General features: G+C 58.0%; 1 protein-coding gene across 3 annotated transcripts in view; it reads left to right on the top strand.

Moving 5' to 3' along the window:
- The window catches only part of HDAC7 (histone deacetylase 7), an 86,273-nt gene that overhangs the window by 25,300 nt on the left and 45,226 nt on the right, over nt 1-15,747 (top strand). Inside the window, exon 1 of one of the 3 annotated variants that reach the window (XM_084277379.1) lies at nt 8,844-8,947. The exons of the other annotated variants lie outside the window; for them this stretch is intronic. The gene's annotated coding sequence lies outside the window, so the exon portion shown is untranslated. Of the gene's footprint in view, nt 1-8,843; nt 8,948-15,747 lie in introns of those variants that run through there. 3 annotated transcript variants of the gene reach the window in all.

The following is a 15,747-nucleotide window of genomic DNA, read 5'->3' as shown; positions in this document are numbered from 1 at the left end:
TCTGGTTGGTGTTGTGAGCTCTCTGAGCATCTCTGGAGCCTGAGTCCTGGATGGATCTGTGTGGAAGGTGGACCTGCTGTAGTGTATGTGGAGCTGTGTGAGACAAGGGCATGTGGAAGGGAGAAGCTATTTGTTGTACAGGTTCCTCTGTGCTCCCAGTGTTTGGATATTTCAATCCCAACAGTTTGAATGGAAGTCAGGGAGTGGAAATGCTGGGCTGGAGCTGCTGAGCTGCTCCAGGTGGGATGCAGCCGGGGTCCAAATGGTACTGGGAGTGGGCTCTTTTCTCAGTGAGGGTGAGGGAGCCCTGGGACAGGCTGCCCAGGGGGGTGTGGAGTCTCCTTCTCTGGAGAGATTCCAGCCCCATCTGGACACCAACCTGTGTGACCTGTCCTAGGGACCCTGCTTTGGCAGGGGGGTTGGACCCGATGAGCTCTCAAGGTCCCTTCCAACCCCTGTGATTCTGTGATTCTGTGATTCTAGTGCTTGCCCAGCATGGCCAGGACCTGCTCAGCCCACCATCTGCTTGTCCCCTGCTTCCTTCCCTTGCACAGCCGAGACCTTAGGGACCCAAAACACAAACCCTTCAGCACCCAGCACCCATCTCAAAGACCCGACCGGTCGCCTGTTTACCCCAAGCGCCGCTCGCCGCCGCCTACCCATCCCAGCGGCGCGTTGCCCAACGCAGGGTGTGAGTTGCTGCTCCCCTATCCTACATCAGCACATAAAAAAAGAGGCATCAAACACACTTGTGCCCAAGTCAGCAACTCGCCCACCTGCTTGCTGGGTCGGCAGGTCCCGCTGCTGCTGGCAGGCTCAAGGGCTTGGCTTCTCAAACCTCACAGCATCCTCAAATCAGCCCCCAGCAGAGAAGAAATGGTTGAGGGGGGGGGGGGAAAGGAGAAAGCCTGTGATATAAGGCAGGGGTTGTGGGAAATGCTTTAATCCCAGGCTTTGTGCTCAGTTGAGCCGCTTGCAGGGGGATGCCAGGTAGCATCATGAGGGATCTCCAGTGTCACAGGACCTGAGGCTCCCAGGAAGGAGGTTTTTAGGTTGGATCTGAGGACATGGAGCAGGTTTCCTTTTTTATTTGCATCTCCAAACCTACTGGTGTTGAGAGGTGGTGTCGTGGGTGTTGTGTTAGCTGCAGCCCTGCTCTGCTGTGATGGGGCTCGTGTGGATGTGGGGAGCAGAGGCAGCTTTATCCCCCCTGGCTGTGCACCCAGTGGGGCAGGTAACATCCCTGCCTTGGGCTGTAGGAGGAAGATAAGAGCTTGGAGGAGATGCTGGGGTGTTAGATCAGCAGGTACTGAGCAGGGGCAAATGGTGGTTTCCAGCAATTTATTATCAGGCTGAAGCATCCTGCTGCCAGACTGAGCTCCTGCTGCACCCAGGGAGGCTAAAATATATCTGAAACAAGTAAAACCCCTTTTTTTCCCTGGAAAGCAGGAGAAACCTGTGGTTTTTTCATACTCTGTGAGGCCCAAGGGTGAGCTGGGAGGTCCAGGCCTTGTACAGCCCTGGACCAGCACTGAGAGCAGAACTTTGTGGCTGCAGGACAGGAAGCTCCATTTTTGGGATGGGAAGTTTGAGGATGGAAAGAGGAGGACACAGATCAGCACAAACCCAGTGGGGAGGATGCTGGGCTGTCCCTGAGGCTGTGGGTCCCACCTCCAGCTCCGTGCAACCCCATCATGCTCACTCAGCCCTTGTGTTGCTCAGGTAATTCCAGAGCCAGGAGGATGCAATCAGTCCTGGGTTGGGGGGCTGAGGAGGAGGGGGAACACTGGCTGCTGCATCCCTAATTTTACCAGGTTCAGCAGGATCCCCACACTTCCACACAGCCCTCCTGATGCCGGCAACAGCCAGGCATTGGTTTGGCTGCCACCGTGGAGCTACCAGGCAGCTTTCTGTTCCCAGGGCTCTGATGAGGACAGCCCTGTGCCAGGAGAAAGCTGGCTGCAGCCCAGGTTCCCAGTGTGGCTCCATAAACCAGGGCGGGCTGAGGAGCTGAGCGCACGTCACAGGATGCTCTGGCCAGGGAAGCATCACTCTCCTCTGATCGAAACCACAGTCACTCCTCACCTGCCACAGCCACCACCTACCTGGCCTCTGGCTCTTCCCAACTTTCTGGCTTGCTGTGGGCAGAGAGGCAGCAGGGAGAGGGTGTGGGAAAGGGGGAGAGGCACCCCCAAGCTCAGGCAGGCAGGAGGTGACGGCTGGTGGTCTGCGAGATGCTGCTGGATGGGAGATGGAAGCTGGGAGAGTTCCTGGGAATAGGGCTGCCCGTGCAATCCCTGTGCATGGATCGTCCCAGGGAGTATGCCTGGGCTCTTAGCTCCTGCCATTTGGGGGGTCAGCTGTGTACCCCCTGCCTTGGGGACATTCCCAGGCTCGTGCTGACATGTCCCAGCTCTGTGTGAGGTGGGAGCGTGGTGCGATGGGTGGCAACTAGGAAAGCACGCCAGGCAGCTGAGCAAAGGCTTCAGTGGGGACCCACCACTGTCACCCACCCACCCACCCACCCTCCTTCCCCCTGCCAGCCAGACCAAGACCACCTTCTGCCTCACCCCGCATCAGGGGCCAAGCTCACACTGGGATGCTGTGGGACCCCTCCCCGCTCGCCCTGAGCCGGGTGCTGGGGGAGCTCAGAGGAGCCTGGGCAGCCTCGAGCGTCTCTGGCTCCTTCACCAGCAGTCTGAGGGTTGCACAACGTGTGGGGGTGAAGCACATTCATCTCTGCCGATCAAAATAGCACGTTTCTTTCACAACCGCCAGCGGGTTCTGCACATGCCCCCCCCACCCTACAACCCCCCCCCTCCTCCTCCTCCTCCTCCTCCCACCACCCCGCCAGCCGCAACAGAGCCCCAGCCTCGCTGGCAATGCTCTGGAAGGCAGAAGAGACTCAAGAAAGGGAAGCAGTACCTTGCTTTCCAGGCTAAAAATACTGGCTGGGCTTCCAAAATAAGCTTGGTTAAATGATCTCGATTGACCCCCAGGCTCTGAGGCTGCTGCCTGGGTTCAATTCCCCAATAACTTCAGGATCTGGGTGTAAGTTTTGGTCTCCTGGATGGAGAAAGGTCTCAGCAGGAGCTGTGATGTGATGTGATGTGATGTGATGTGATGTGATGTGATGTGATGTGATGTGATGTGATGTGATGATGTGATGTGATGTGATGTGATGTGGGTTGCAAGGGGAGAAGCCCCTCGTGAACGTGAACAAATTCACAAGCTCCATCCCAGCTGAGAAGATCAGAAGCACTGTGGTCATCCAGCTCACCCCCAAACCTGACCTGTTATTTTTAGAAAAGAAAAACACACCAGCTTCCTCCAGGATGCCCCAGGGTAGAGACCCGTGGGTGATACCACAGCGGGGGGGCTACCTGTAGGAACGGAGGGGCTGGCTGAGCAGCAGGGGACCAACCCCCAGCTTGCCCTTCCCAAGGTGCTGGATCCTTTGGGAAGGATGGATTTAAGGGAATTTAGGGCAGCAAGCAGGAGAAAGACCTAGGTGGGGATGGTGAAACCCTTTTTGCTGCTGCTGCACAACACCAACCATAGAGAACGGTCCCCACCGTTGGCTCCACTGAGTAATATGCAAATTTATGCAGAGTGGGGCCTGCTGGGACTTACGCTGTGAAGCTATTGACTGTTCTCAGAATGAGCTGTTAGTCATGAAAACATTGCCATGGCAGTTTTGGTGTTGTCAGAGCAGGGAAGCACGTCAGCGTCCCACCCTGTGAGGCTGCCTGAGGCGAGGACAGGGTGGGCTCAAAACACAGAGCCCCCTCCCCTCCTCCCCAGCCAGGCAGGCAGTGCTCAGAGAGGCTTTCCAGCCCTGGGATGTCCATGGGTCTGCTTGATGCTTGCCAGTGGGGTCAGAGCAGCTCTACCCAACCCATAGTCCTGGTTTCCCATTGCCTGTGCAGTTGGAGAGGTTTTATGCCTCATCACGTCCCTCTTGTCCCTGCTTTGCTGTCCATCCTGGTGGGGTTCTGAGCCTCCAGCAGACCCCAGCCACGCTCTGGCTTCTTCACCAGCCTGGACAACTGGCCAAGGCTTTTGCAGCTCATGAAATCAAGGACATCAGCGTTTCTTCCCCCACTGGTTGGCATCCTCAGCCCACACCGGCGCTGAGGTTACCCTGTTACCTCCCTCAGCTTCAGTTTGGGATTCGTTTGCAACCATCTTAAATGACTACAACTTCTGTTCCGGTGGTGTTTTCCGTATCAGAGGGGCATTAAGTGTAACCTCCATAATTAGGAGCTCGTTAAAAAGCCTTCTTCCCCTCCCTCTGCCCTTGCCATGCACCAAACCCCTCTCAGGTGGTGCTTGAGGGTCGCGCGTCTCCTCCGAGGAGCTTCCCTAAGCGTTTCCAAGATGAAACTGTGGATCAGCCGAAACGAAAGGGAAGGGCCAGGCTGTTCAGAAAGAAAACTGCCTTAAATGAAAGGGAAAGAGAAAGCCCCAAAGGTGAGATGCACCCTGAGCAGCTGCAGTTTGAGCCTGCCAGCTTCAGAGAGCGCCGAAAATAACCGCTCTGTAACCAGCCCGCGTGTGCCAGCCCGTGTGCACGCATGCATGCTTGATATGTAACTTCCCATATTCTGTTCTGGTATTGTAAGAGCGAGCAAAATAGCTCAGCAGAAAACACAGGCACTGCCCACCCGTGTTTCAGTGTTTATCTCCCTGCATCTGCACTGGTTGACCTCCGGAGACGCGGGGCACCGCAGCTCTTCCAGGTCTCCTCACTCCGGGACTCGTCAGGGCTTTGCTCTGCATCTGAAGTGATTTCTTCTTTGGAAAAGAGAAGTGTAATTCAGTGGTCAGAGAATCCTCCCCCCCTCCCCCCCTCTGTCTCCCTCCCTGCTTTGGATTTCCTGGAAATGCAGCTGTCCTCTTGCAGAGGAGCTGTGGCCAAGGAGCTGCTGCTCACCCCACAGCCAGCAAGGAAATTTTGGGTGGTATCAACCCTGCCTTTGAATGGGATTTGAAGCCCCTGAGCACCACCTCCAATGCTCTGAATTTGGCTCGTTTCCTTTCTTTGAGGTGCACTGAGTGGGGATGCTCATCCCCCCTCCTTATCCCATCGGGTCCGACCGCAACGGGAACTGCCCCAGCTCAGTCCTGATACCCCCCCAGGAGGGTCCATGGCTGAGCTCCTGCAGTGGGGTGACAGAAGAGCCCTGAGAGGGGAGCGAGGGAGACAGGCAGGAGCAGGGTGTGTCTTGAGCCTGCAATTTAATGCAATCTAGGAGATTTCCTCAGGGCTACAGGGAAGTGTCTGTCTCCAGTTAGGTGTGCAGAGCTCTCCTGGGCTCAGGGGCTTCTGCCAGTGTGTTTGCTGCCTCTTTTCTCAGCAGTTTGGTGGCCTGGACATTCAGCCATGGATGGAGGGGACACAGGGGCAAGTTTGGCTTTGAGCAACAAGGATTTGAACCGTCTCTTTGCTTACACTGGGTCTTTCTACCTCCCTCAGCTGGAAAGTGCTTCTCATGGTCCCTCCTGTTGAAGCAGGTCTGTTGTCTATAAAATAATAGGGTGTTTATTGGGTACAAGACAACGTGGCTCCCTCCTCCTGGAGATGAGGGTGCTCCCATGGGTGAGCAACCTGAGTTTTGGGTCTTGCTCTAGTGGTTACTGCGCTTCAAGTGGAGCTGCTGAGATGGTCAGGATGGAGGACATGGGGGCTGCAAGGAGAGGTGAGAGGAGCTGCTGTGGTTTAGGGCAGGATGAGGACATGAAGGAGAGGTCTAAGCACAGCCTACCACAACCAACCAGCATTTGGAGAAGCAAAGCATCCCCCAGGGGACATCGAGACAGGAGGTTCTGGTGCCCAACCACTGTGCCAGAGACCCGGGATGCTACAAGCTGCATGTTCCCAAGGCAGCCTAAATATTCAACGTGGATTTTAGAGCACCTGAAAACAAGGCTCTGAAAAGGAATGTTTGGCTCAACTTCAATTAAAGCGCTGCTATGCTCCTTAAATTTAAGGCAGGCTGCGATCCGCATAATATTCTGGATTAATAGTATTTAATTTTCAAAGGGAATACACTTAAGGCTAATATAAATAGCAGTAGGAAAGGCTGGCAGGCTTCATGGCTCCTTCCTGCTTGCACATCCCGTATCTTTCTGGAGCCACCCTTATTTTTACCAGCCGGATGCATCGAATCCAAGTGATGTGGCCACTTGAAAGGGCTGTGTCGCTGGAGACCACGTCCCAAGGAAACGGGCAGGAAACGGTACCCTGTGTTTTCAGCTTTGCATCCCCTGTGCTCCCACACAGCCCTCACTGCTGAGTGTTGCTGGGTTGCAGATTTTTAAAGTGAATCTGTGGTGGGAAAAATCGTTTCCAGAGGTTAATTAAGTGAATTAATTAAGTGAATTAAGTTGCTGCGCATGGGACATAACAACTCCATGCAGTGATACAGGCTGGGGGAGTCTGGCTGGAGAGCTGTCAGGCAGAGAAGGACCTGGGGGTGTTGGGTGACTGACCATGAGCCAGCTGTGTGGCCAGATGGCCAACAAGGCCAAGGGCATCCTGGCTTGTGTCAGACCCAGCGTGGCCAGTAGGGCTGGGGAGGGGATTGTGCCCCTGGACTGGGCACTGGGGAGGCTGCACCTCGAGTGCTGGGTCCAGTTCTGGGCTCCTCAGCATCAGAAGGACATTGGGGTCCTGGGGCGAGTGCAGAGAAGGGCAACCAGGCTGGGGAAGGGGCTGGAGGGTGAATCCTCTGAGGAGCAGCTGGGGGAGCTGGGGGTGTTGAGCCTGGAGAAGAGGAGGCTGAGGGGAGCCCTTCTCCCCACCTCCCCTGCCCTGCCAGGAGGGTGCAGAGAGGTGGGCGATGGTCTCTTCAGCCAGGGGACAGGAGATGGGACAAGGGGCAATGGGCTCAAGCTGCCCCAGGGCAGGGGCAGAGCAGATGGGAGGGGAAAGTTCTTCACTGAAAGAGTTGTGGGGATGGGGAACAGGGGCCTGGAGCAGGGTCAGGGCCTGGAGCAGGAGCCTCCTGCCCAGGGAGGGGGCTGAGTCCCCACCCCAGGTTGGTTGAACAGACAGGTTGATGAGGTGCTCAGGGATCTGGTTTAGCACAGGACGGGAATGGACTTGATGATCTCAAAGGTCTCTTCCAACCTTGTGATTCTGTGAGTAACTCTGGGCTCAGGGTCCTACTTTTTCCTCTTAAATGTGTCTCTGCATCGTACCAGAGTGTCTCTAGCAAAGGGCAGCGTCCTGCCTGAGATGGCAGGTTTGGGAAGCGAGATAAAAAGCTTCAGTAACGGCAGAATTTCTTACTGAAGAGCTCTTGCTGCAAGAGGGGAGTTTCTTAAGTTCCTGCATGTAACCAACCTGACCCTTACATGTCCTGTGTCTGGGATTTATAAGCTGTAGCAAAGCTTCTTGGTGGTTCAGTGGTCTCAGAGGGGGTGGGTTGGGTGGACCAGACATGGTAGGGTTGGCAAGGAGGAGCCGTTGAAGCAGTGGAGGTTAAATTCAGCGAGCACCTTACTGCCTGACTTTTCCATGCTGTTATAAAAGGTGTTAAGCTAGAACTCGATAGTCTCCATCTCAAGCAAGCATGGAAACCAGGGATGGCGTTGCATGTCCAAGCAGAACACAGCTCAGAGTGATTATATCCAAAGACAGCGCCCCAGCAGTTAAAGCTGCCTCCTGCAGATGCTTCTTGGCATTTGTTGGGTGGGTTACACACCCCCCTGGGCTATCGCTGGGGTCTGTCCTCCTGCACCATTCCTCCTGGCAGAGTTGATGCTTTTCTGTTTGCCCTCCATCAGCTCGTTGCACTGTGTGATGATGGTACAAGCGTGTGTACCAAGGAGCGCTGGGGATGGCCGTGGGCACTGGGGGTGGCCGTGGGTGCTGGGGATGGCTGTGGGTGCTGGGGGTGGCCGTGGGTGCTGGCCATGGGTGCTGGGGATGGCTGTGGGTACTGGTGGTGGCCGTGGGTGCTGGCCATGGGTGCTGGGGATGGCTGTGGATGCAGGGTATGGCCATGGGCGCTGGGATGGCTGTGGGTGCTGGTGATGACTGTGGGCACTGGGGATGGCCATGGGTGCAGGGGATGGCCGTGGATGCTGGGGATGGCCGTGGGTGATGGCCACGGGCACTGGGGATGGCCGTGGATGCTGGGGATGGCCGTGGGTGATGGCCACGGGCGCTGGGGATGACTGTGGATGCTGGGGATGGCCGTGGGTGATGGCCACGGGCGCTGGGGCTGGCCGTGGCACCACGCAGACATCCTGCCGTGTCCCACAGCAGCACCAGACCTGCGAGGCCGAGGCCATGGGGATGCCGGCGCTTTTCCAGCCCGGCCGCGCACCGGGACGCGCCGGGGGCTCCGCACGCCCACGCCGGCTGCCCGGGGCGGCTCCCGGCGCCCTGGCTGGGCTCGGGGGCAGGCGAAGCCCGGCTCTGCACCGGGGGATGGAGCCCCGGGCCGCTCCCAGCGCGGAACCCCCGCAGGTCCCGGGTACGCGTGTGCCCCCCCCCCGCTGCACCGCTGCGGGGACGGGCCCGGCGGGCGCATCTCGGCAGCCCCGGGGGGTGGGGGGGGTGATGCCGGGGGGGCCGCGGTTCGGCCCGGCCCGACCCGGCCCTGCCCGGGGGGGGGGGGGGGGGGGGGCGGAGCCGGCGCCATTGGCCGTGGCCGCGGGGCGGTGCCGCCCGCAGACAACGCGCCGTGGGCCGGGCCGGGCCCGGCTGCTCCTCCCCGCGCGGTTCCGGTGCGGCGGCGCAGGTGGAGCCGCTGGAGCCGAGCCGCCCGCCGAGCCCCGCCGAGCCCCGCCGCCCGGCCCATGGCTCCCCCTGCCCCGCCGCCGCCCAGCGCGGCCCGGCCGGGGGCCGCTCCCCGCTCCGCCGCCTGAGCCCGCGGACGCACCGGCCTCGCCTTTGTCCCCGCCGCCGGCCCCAGCCCGGCCCCCGCCCGAGGTAGGCACCGGCTCTCTCACCCCCGGGGCGGGTCTCCATCCCCGGGGGAGGTTGGGGGGGGGAAGGGGGTCTCCCCCGGGCTGAGCCCCGTTTTCCCCACGCTGCCGGAGGGGAGTTGCACCCTCCGGGGCAGCCCCGGCCATGCCCCCCACCCAAGGAAGGGCTCTGCTCGCCCCCCATCCCTGAGCCCTGCACCCCCAGAGCCCCCTGGGTCTGGCAGGCTCTGGCGAAGGGTGCCCGGAGCCGGGCCCAGCGTTGCGCTGGGGTCGGGCTGGTTTGGATGGCAGGGGGATTGCTTCGCTCCCGGGGGCACCGGGACCTGTGTGGGGGTCCGCAGCCTCCAGCCAGGGCTGGGGGTGCACCCCGTATCGATGGAGAGGTGCTGGCAGTGCTGTCTACCCCTGGCTTGGTGTCTGTTGGGTGAACAGAGCTGCGGGCGATGGAGCCTCCCAGCACCCAACGGCCGCTGCGGGGAGCCAGGGCTGGTGCTCAGCCTGGGGGAGGCATCAGGTGCCGGTGGCTCCCGGAGCAGCAGCTCTGCCCTGGGAGGAGACAATATCCCACGCAACCAGTGCTGGAGCTGAGGGAGAGACTTCAGGCTGCTGCATCCCGGACTCCTCAGGTCTGAGGAGCTCTGTGGAGCCGTGGCCGCCTTGGAGAGCGCGTGTTTAGACGCGGCAGACCCGAGCCTGTTGCTTGCTGGAAGCTTTTTTTTTGTTCTATTCCTGTCTCCTTTCCCTCCCAAAGGCCAGCTGGCACTTGCAGGAAGTGAGGCTTTAAGGGCAAAGGAGCGACACAGCACTAACAGCTCCGCTGGCTTGCGTCCTGCCTGGGTGTATTTACTGAAACAGCATCTCTCCCTCTCTCTCTCTCTCTCTCTCTCGCTCCAAATCCGCTGTTGAGAAAGGATGTGAGCAGCTGCTGTGTGGGAAAAGAGATGTCGATACCCTGCGTAGCCTGGATCTGTCTGGAGCCCGAGCGTACGAGCCAATTGCAGCCCACAGATCTGCAGCTCGGCCAAGATTTGCCCTTTGCTGGCAATCCCCAGGCTCTCTCTCTCAAAAAAAAAAAGCAGATCTTCCCACACCTTTTCCCATGGTAAAGGTGTTAGTTGGGGTTTGGGCACGTTACGAGCCTCCTGCTGAGTAATGGGACCTTGGGAGGCTCCTGCTGAGGTGACGCTGAGCTGCGTGCCCGGGCTGGATGTGGTGGGTTGTCATAGGGGAGGGAAGGGAAGCGAGTGGCCCCAGGATTTGGACTTTGCCAAAGTTTTTACCCAGCTGGATGATCCATAAGCACTTGCATTGGCTCTAGCAGACGGTCAGAGCAGCACGCTTGTGGGAGGATGGGGAGGGTGGGCCCCGCTCTCTGAGGGTCCGGATGCGATACCTCTGACCAGATGTTTGCAGAGCATTTGCAGCCTGGAAATCACAGCCTTTCTCAGGAGATCTCCAGTGCTTCCTGGTTTGCAGTGAGGATGTCAGAGCTTCCTACTCCACTGCCGGATGTGAGCAGGAAGTGGGAGCATGAAAATGGCAGCAAAAGTGCTTGCAGTGAGGCTGGAAGCTCAGCAGACGTGAGGTCTTTGAGTGGTGAGGAGGTTAGACCTGTCCTGAGCAGGGTCCTGAATCTGTTGGAGGTGTCATTTGGGAAAGGACAAGTCAGAGTGTCAGGGCTGGTCTGTGCAAGTGTGTGTGTTGTCCTGGGGCAGCGTAGCAGGATGGAGGTGAGTGTGGATGGGTGCAAGTGAGTCTGTCTTTTCTGCAGTCTATCAAACATCCCTGTTGTGTCCTGCTGGGGCTCAGATGGGAACCTGCCCCGGGGCAGGGAGAGGCTGGAGCTTTGGGTAGGTACTGGGTGCTGTCCAGTGTGGCTCTGATCTCATAGAGGCGTTTCAGCATGACAGGGTGTTATATCCGGACTGGCAAAGGGATGGACGTCGTGTCCTTGTGAGATTGAGGGTCTGGATCGGTGGTGTGCATCTGGAGGAGAGGGGGAATCGAGGCAGGTGGTGGCTGAAGCTCATGTCCCAGCTCCAGCCCTGGTTTGGGCTGCAGAGCAGGGTTGAGACCCAGGTTGTGCTTGGTGTGAAGCTGGTTGCTTAACGTCTTTTGAGATGGGTGGCTCCAGGGGTGTGAGTGGCAGCACCCCTGGCTTTGAGATGCATGGCTTCAGCTGAGCAGTTCTCCCAGCGTGGGGCACTGGGATGGGAACAGCTCCTGGGGAGGCTGCAAGCTGGTGCTGCTGTGAAACACTAACCATTGGAAGGAAACTGTTTGGAAGCTGTTGAAGGAAAAACAAGGTTTGGAAGGATCAGTAGTAAGGAGACATTGTGTGTTTGGATCGTGGTGGCTCGGATTTTCGGGGGTTTTTCCTGTTCAGGGAGTGGGATGCAGTAGTGTACGTGCTTTTCCAGGAGAGCCTGTGGGATCCTGCAATCATGTATTTAACAGCTGGGACCTTGGGGAGGGGAAAAAACAAACAAGTGTGTTGGCACTGCTCCGAAACACGCGGCTCCTTCTGCCTGACTCTTGCAGGGGAGGGGTGCACGACTCTCCTCTTCAATCCCTGGTTCAAACAGCAAGACCTTAGCTTTTCTGATCCAGTTTACAACCTTCTGATCTCCATCCAGCCTCTGTAGCTGCTCTCTGCTGCAGAGGGAGGACAGGACAGCTCGGGATGGGTAGGTGAGTCAGTGCTGCGCGCTGCTGAGCCCGTTCCCCGCGATGCCTGTGTCTCATTACCTTGCTATGCTCCCCGAAGGCAGGAATGCATCCTTCATCCTTCCCCAGTTCAGGCTTTGCCTCCTTCCTTCCTGTTAGCAACTTCTTTTGCTGACTCCTTGTGTAAAACAGGGGAGACGACAGCCAGCCAGGGTAGCGTGTCCTGGCCTTGCCCAGTCTGAGCTGTCTGGTTGCAGCTGGGTGGGCTGGTGTCAGGGCTGAGCAGCCCTCCGTGACCGAGAGACCGAGAGCCCGGTGTGGTTCAGCTCCTGGCTGGCATGGCTGGTCTGCCCTAAACCTCTGCAGAAGGGCTCACGGCCTCCATGAAGGGCTGTGACAGTCACCTGCCTTTGTTGGTGCCAAAACCCCCCCGGGGTTTGCTTCTGGCCACCCCTCTCCCCACCTCTTTGGATGTATATGAGTTGCTCTGCCCAAGTGCCTTCCCCTGGAGCGTGTTAGGGACGGCTTTGTCGCTCCAAGTGGGTCTAGGTTGATCCACTTGCAGTATGATGTGATGGTGATGTGAAGCTTTTGGGGGTTAGGGAGAGGAATAGAGAGTTCAGGACATTCTGGAGCTGGTGGGGGTGCACTGTGAGCTGCTAACACTGTTAATGTTTGCTTTTTAAGCAGAAAAACTCAGGTCTGGTTAAGCCAAGCCAGGAAAGCTCAGGAGAGCAGCGCTGTCCTGCAGAATGCAGGCAAAGGGTTTGTTTTCTTTGTCTGCCTTGGAGAGCTCCATCGTCCCTTGAAACCACCTTCCAGATATAGCAGCAGTTGCTAACACTGAATGAATGCCGAGTGCCGGCAGCGCCGAGGCTGCTGTTTGCTGGGCAGGACGTTTGAGTTTAGCCAGAGCAAGTGAAACTGGTATGCTTGGGTGGCACTGGCCCAGTTGCCAAGCTATAAATAGCAAACGGAGCCCGAGCGCTCGTTGAACCGAGTTTGGAAATTTCCCAGACTCACCTTGGAAGAGGAATTGGTGCCAGGGCACATCAGCCCTTGGCAGAGAGGGGCTGAGGGCGATGAGTGCTCAGCGGGATGCCCCGAAGCCAGTCGATGAGGTGGCTGCGTTGGTGTGAGTGCCACAGGGCCGTGTCACTGTGGTCCCTCTTGGGCAACAGCTGAGGATGCTGAGGAAAGAGCTTTGAGTCAGTGTGACGCTGTCACCCAGACAGGTCTTCAGCAGGGAGGGAACGTCCAACAGTGAGGGTCTCCTCAGAGGTCCTGAGCCTGGGCTGGTGGGGGGTAGAGCAAGATAGTGGCTATCCCTTGTACTTCAGCACCTCAGCACATCCATTGTGTCTGTCTGTCTGTCTTCCCTCATCCGAAAAGCGGAGTCCCTCCCTGTTCTGGTGCTCCCCGTTGTCAGTGCAGGAGTGATGGAGGTGCTGGGTGTCTGCGTGGCTGTGCCCCTCGGCGCGGTGACCGACCGCGCCGCTCACCCGCAGGAGGATACGTGGGGCCTTGTGTTTGTAGCCAGGAGCAGGAACTCGTGCCAGAGGGAGAATTAGCTCCTCTTCCAGGCGGCTGCCTTGCACGGTTGGATCAAAACACTGCTCACATCAGGGCGAAAACAAATGCTGGTTGGTGCTGGCCTGGCGTGCGGTGCGCTCACCCCGTGGCCTCCCCGCCGCGCAGCGAGTGCTTTTGGAGGGGGGACAGAGGCTCTGTGCTGGGAAGGTGGATGCTGAAGGTAGGGAACAGCACGACAGACACACAGTAGTTGGGGCAAAGAGCTGGGAACTGTGAGTATCTTGTGACAGATTCCCTAAGAGACTCGTTTTGCTTGGCAGAGAAGGGTTTTACATGTCCCCATCAGCAGTGCCCACCAGGAGCATCTTCCTGGCATGTACCTGGTGAGCAGGGCAGGAGGGGTGGGGGTGCTGCTGGTGTCCAGCAGCCGATGCAAGGAGACTCCAGAGCATCCTGGGGTCCTGCAAGTGCTTGGAATTCAGCTCCGTGGTGCCAGGACTGGACTCCCAGGAGTCAGGCTGCAGTGCTGGGACGTGGAGCTGGGAGGGATGTTCTTGAGCCTTTGTGGAAGGAGAATCTCTTACCCCAGGCAGGGGAGAAGGGTGTCCCTGCCAAGGCAAAGCCTGGGGCAGCACAGAAGATGTGGAGAAGATCACTTCCCAGCCATCACTGGAGACAAAGAGAGGATTGCTGCCTGAATTTCTCCCTTTATGCACATCCTGAACTTCAAGGCTTATGCAAATGCTCCAGGTTTGCTCAGGGCTTGGTGTGCTTCTGTTGCAGCAGATACCTTGCCATACGTAGCCTAGGGGTGCAACCACCAAGTGAAAATAGTCTCTTCTCTTCCTGCCAGGGACTTTTCTTCACCTGCCTGCCTTCAGCAAAGCTGAACAGGCCTTCAGTTGTCTTCTAGTGGCCCTGGGGTGGGAATATCGATGGTGGGGTGGGAATATTGGCAGTGGGGAGGCTTTCTCCAAGGTGGGAGTATGTCCCTGCTCCCTCCTTCCCCGTGACATCCCGGAGCAGGGAAGCACCCTTCTCCCACTTCCCTCACCTCACTCAGACATGGGTTTTGCCACGTCCTTTCTGCTATTCATGTGGGCTCACCCTTGATCCTCTGGCCTCCAGGGATGTCGAGGATGGAGGGTCGGCTCTTTCTGCAGACACTTCAAAGCACCTGGATGGAGCAGCCTCTGTCTTGGGGTTTATCTCCTGGCTTCTGCTGAGCTCAGGATCAGGCTGACCTCCGTTTCCTTCTTCCAGGAGTGCCCCAACACCCCGCTGCAGTGGTAGAAGGGTCCCCAAGTGGGAGGGTGTGGAGCTGCTGATCGGGCAGGTGTGTGATACAGTCCATTTGCTTTGAAAACTGCCTCCACAGAGACCACACCTCTGAGCAGACACAGTTCCCCAGGGACTGGGGCGCATCAAAGCCTGATGAAACTCCTGGTCACTTCCCATGTGCCTCTACCTCCCTGCTCCCCTCTGCGCTGGGGCTGAGATGGGCTGGATCCTCCTTGCCCTCGTTGGTAGCGCTTCGATCTCCATGGCAGGATGGAGGTGGCAGCATCCCAGAAGGAAGGTTCCTCATGCTGGGGGACAGTCCCTGCTGCCGTGCTGGGGTGGCCAGGTTTGGTTGGGGTCCCTGCAGCTGTGGGGCTGTCACCTGCTGGCATGGGGCAAGCGGAGAGGAGCAGCGCTGGCTCATGCCACTGGCATAATTGAACTGCAGCGTTAAGCAAATCAGCGGCTTCTGATCTTCATTCAGAGCACTCAGGCCCTTTGAAACCCTGGTTTAATCCTGGTGGTTTGACAGCAGCTTTAATAAGCAGCTGCTGTCTGGCTGGTGGCTGGTGTTGGAGGTGCCGCGTTCCCTCGGATGCCCCGTGTCAATTTGGAAGAGCCAAAGCTGGTGGCTTTGGGGAATTCAGCTGTGGAGTGCTGGAGGCTCTCACTCAGTCCCTGCTTCTGGCTTATTCCTGTCCCAAAACCAGTAGAAGGGGGATATTGGGGGTGATGATGTAAGAGTGAGATTGAGTAAGATGGCAGAATGCACTGGTATTCAAAAGCACATGCTGATGAGGTGGAGGCACCACAGGGACAGCTCTCAGGTGGTGAGTTTGGTTCCCAAAAACCCTAACTCATGTGTTCTGTTCTCCCAGTACCTCAGGCTTGGGATCAAACACGCTCTGAGTGTTGCCCTTGTTGTTTCCCAGCATCAATCACCGTGTTGGCTGCTAACCCAGACCAGGTCTTTCCTAAACACGCCTGGGGACAGTCACAACCCTCTCTGCTAAGGGTTCTTCTGCGCCGAAGAGCTGCAAAGGGTCTGCTTGAGGTTAGAAAGCAAAGGCGAGGGTTGGGGTTTGTGGGTGCTCTCTCTGGTCCCTTTGGTCGTGTCAGGTCCCTTTGAGGCTCAGCCGCAGCCGGATCTCTGGCAGCTCCACGAAGGCGCCTGGGCAGGCTGGACTGGCGGCAGCATCTCCGCTTGGCGCGGCGCTGACACGGGCGGTGGTTTGCTGGGCTTCTGTCTGATGTCCCCAGGCATGGGGAACCATCAACCACACTGAGCTGTCAAGGGTCTGGCTGTGCAGTTCTGGGTGGGCT

The sequence above is a fragment of the Gallinula chloropus genome, assembly GCF_964237585.1.
Source record: "Gallinula chloropus genome assembly, chromosome: 31".
Lineage (NCBI taxonomy): Eukaryota > Metazoa > Chordata > Aves > Gruiformes > Rallidae > Gallinula > Gallinula chloropus.
This window is presented reverse-complemented; position numbering and strand designations above follow the sequence as displayed.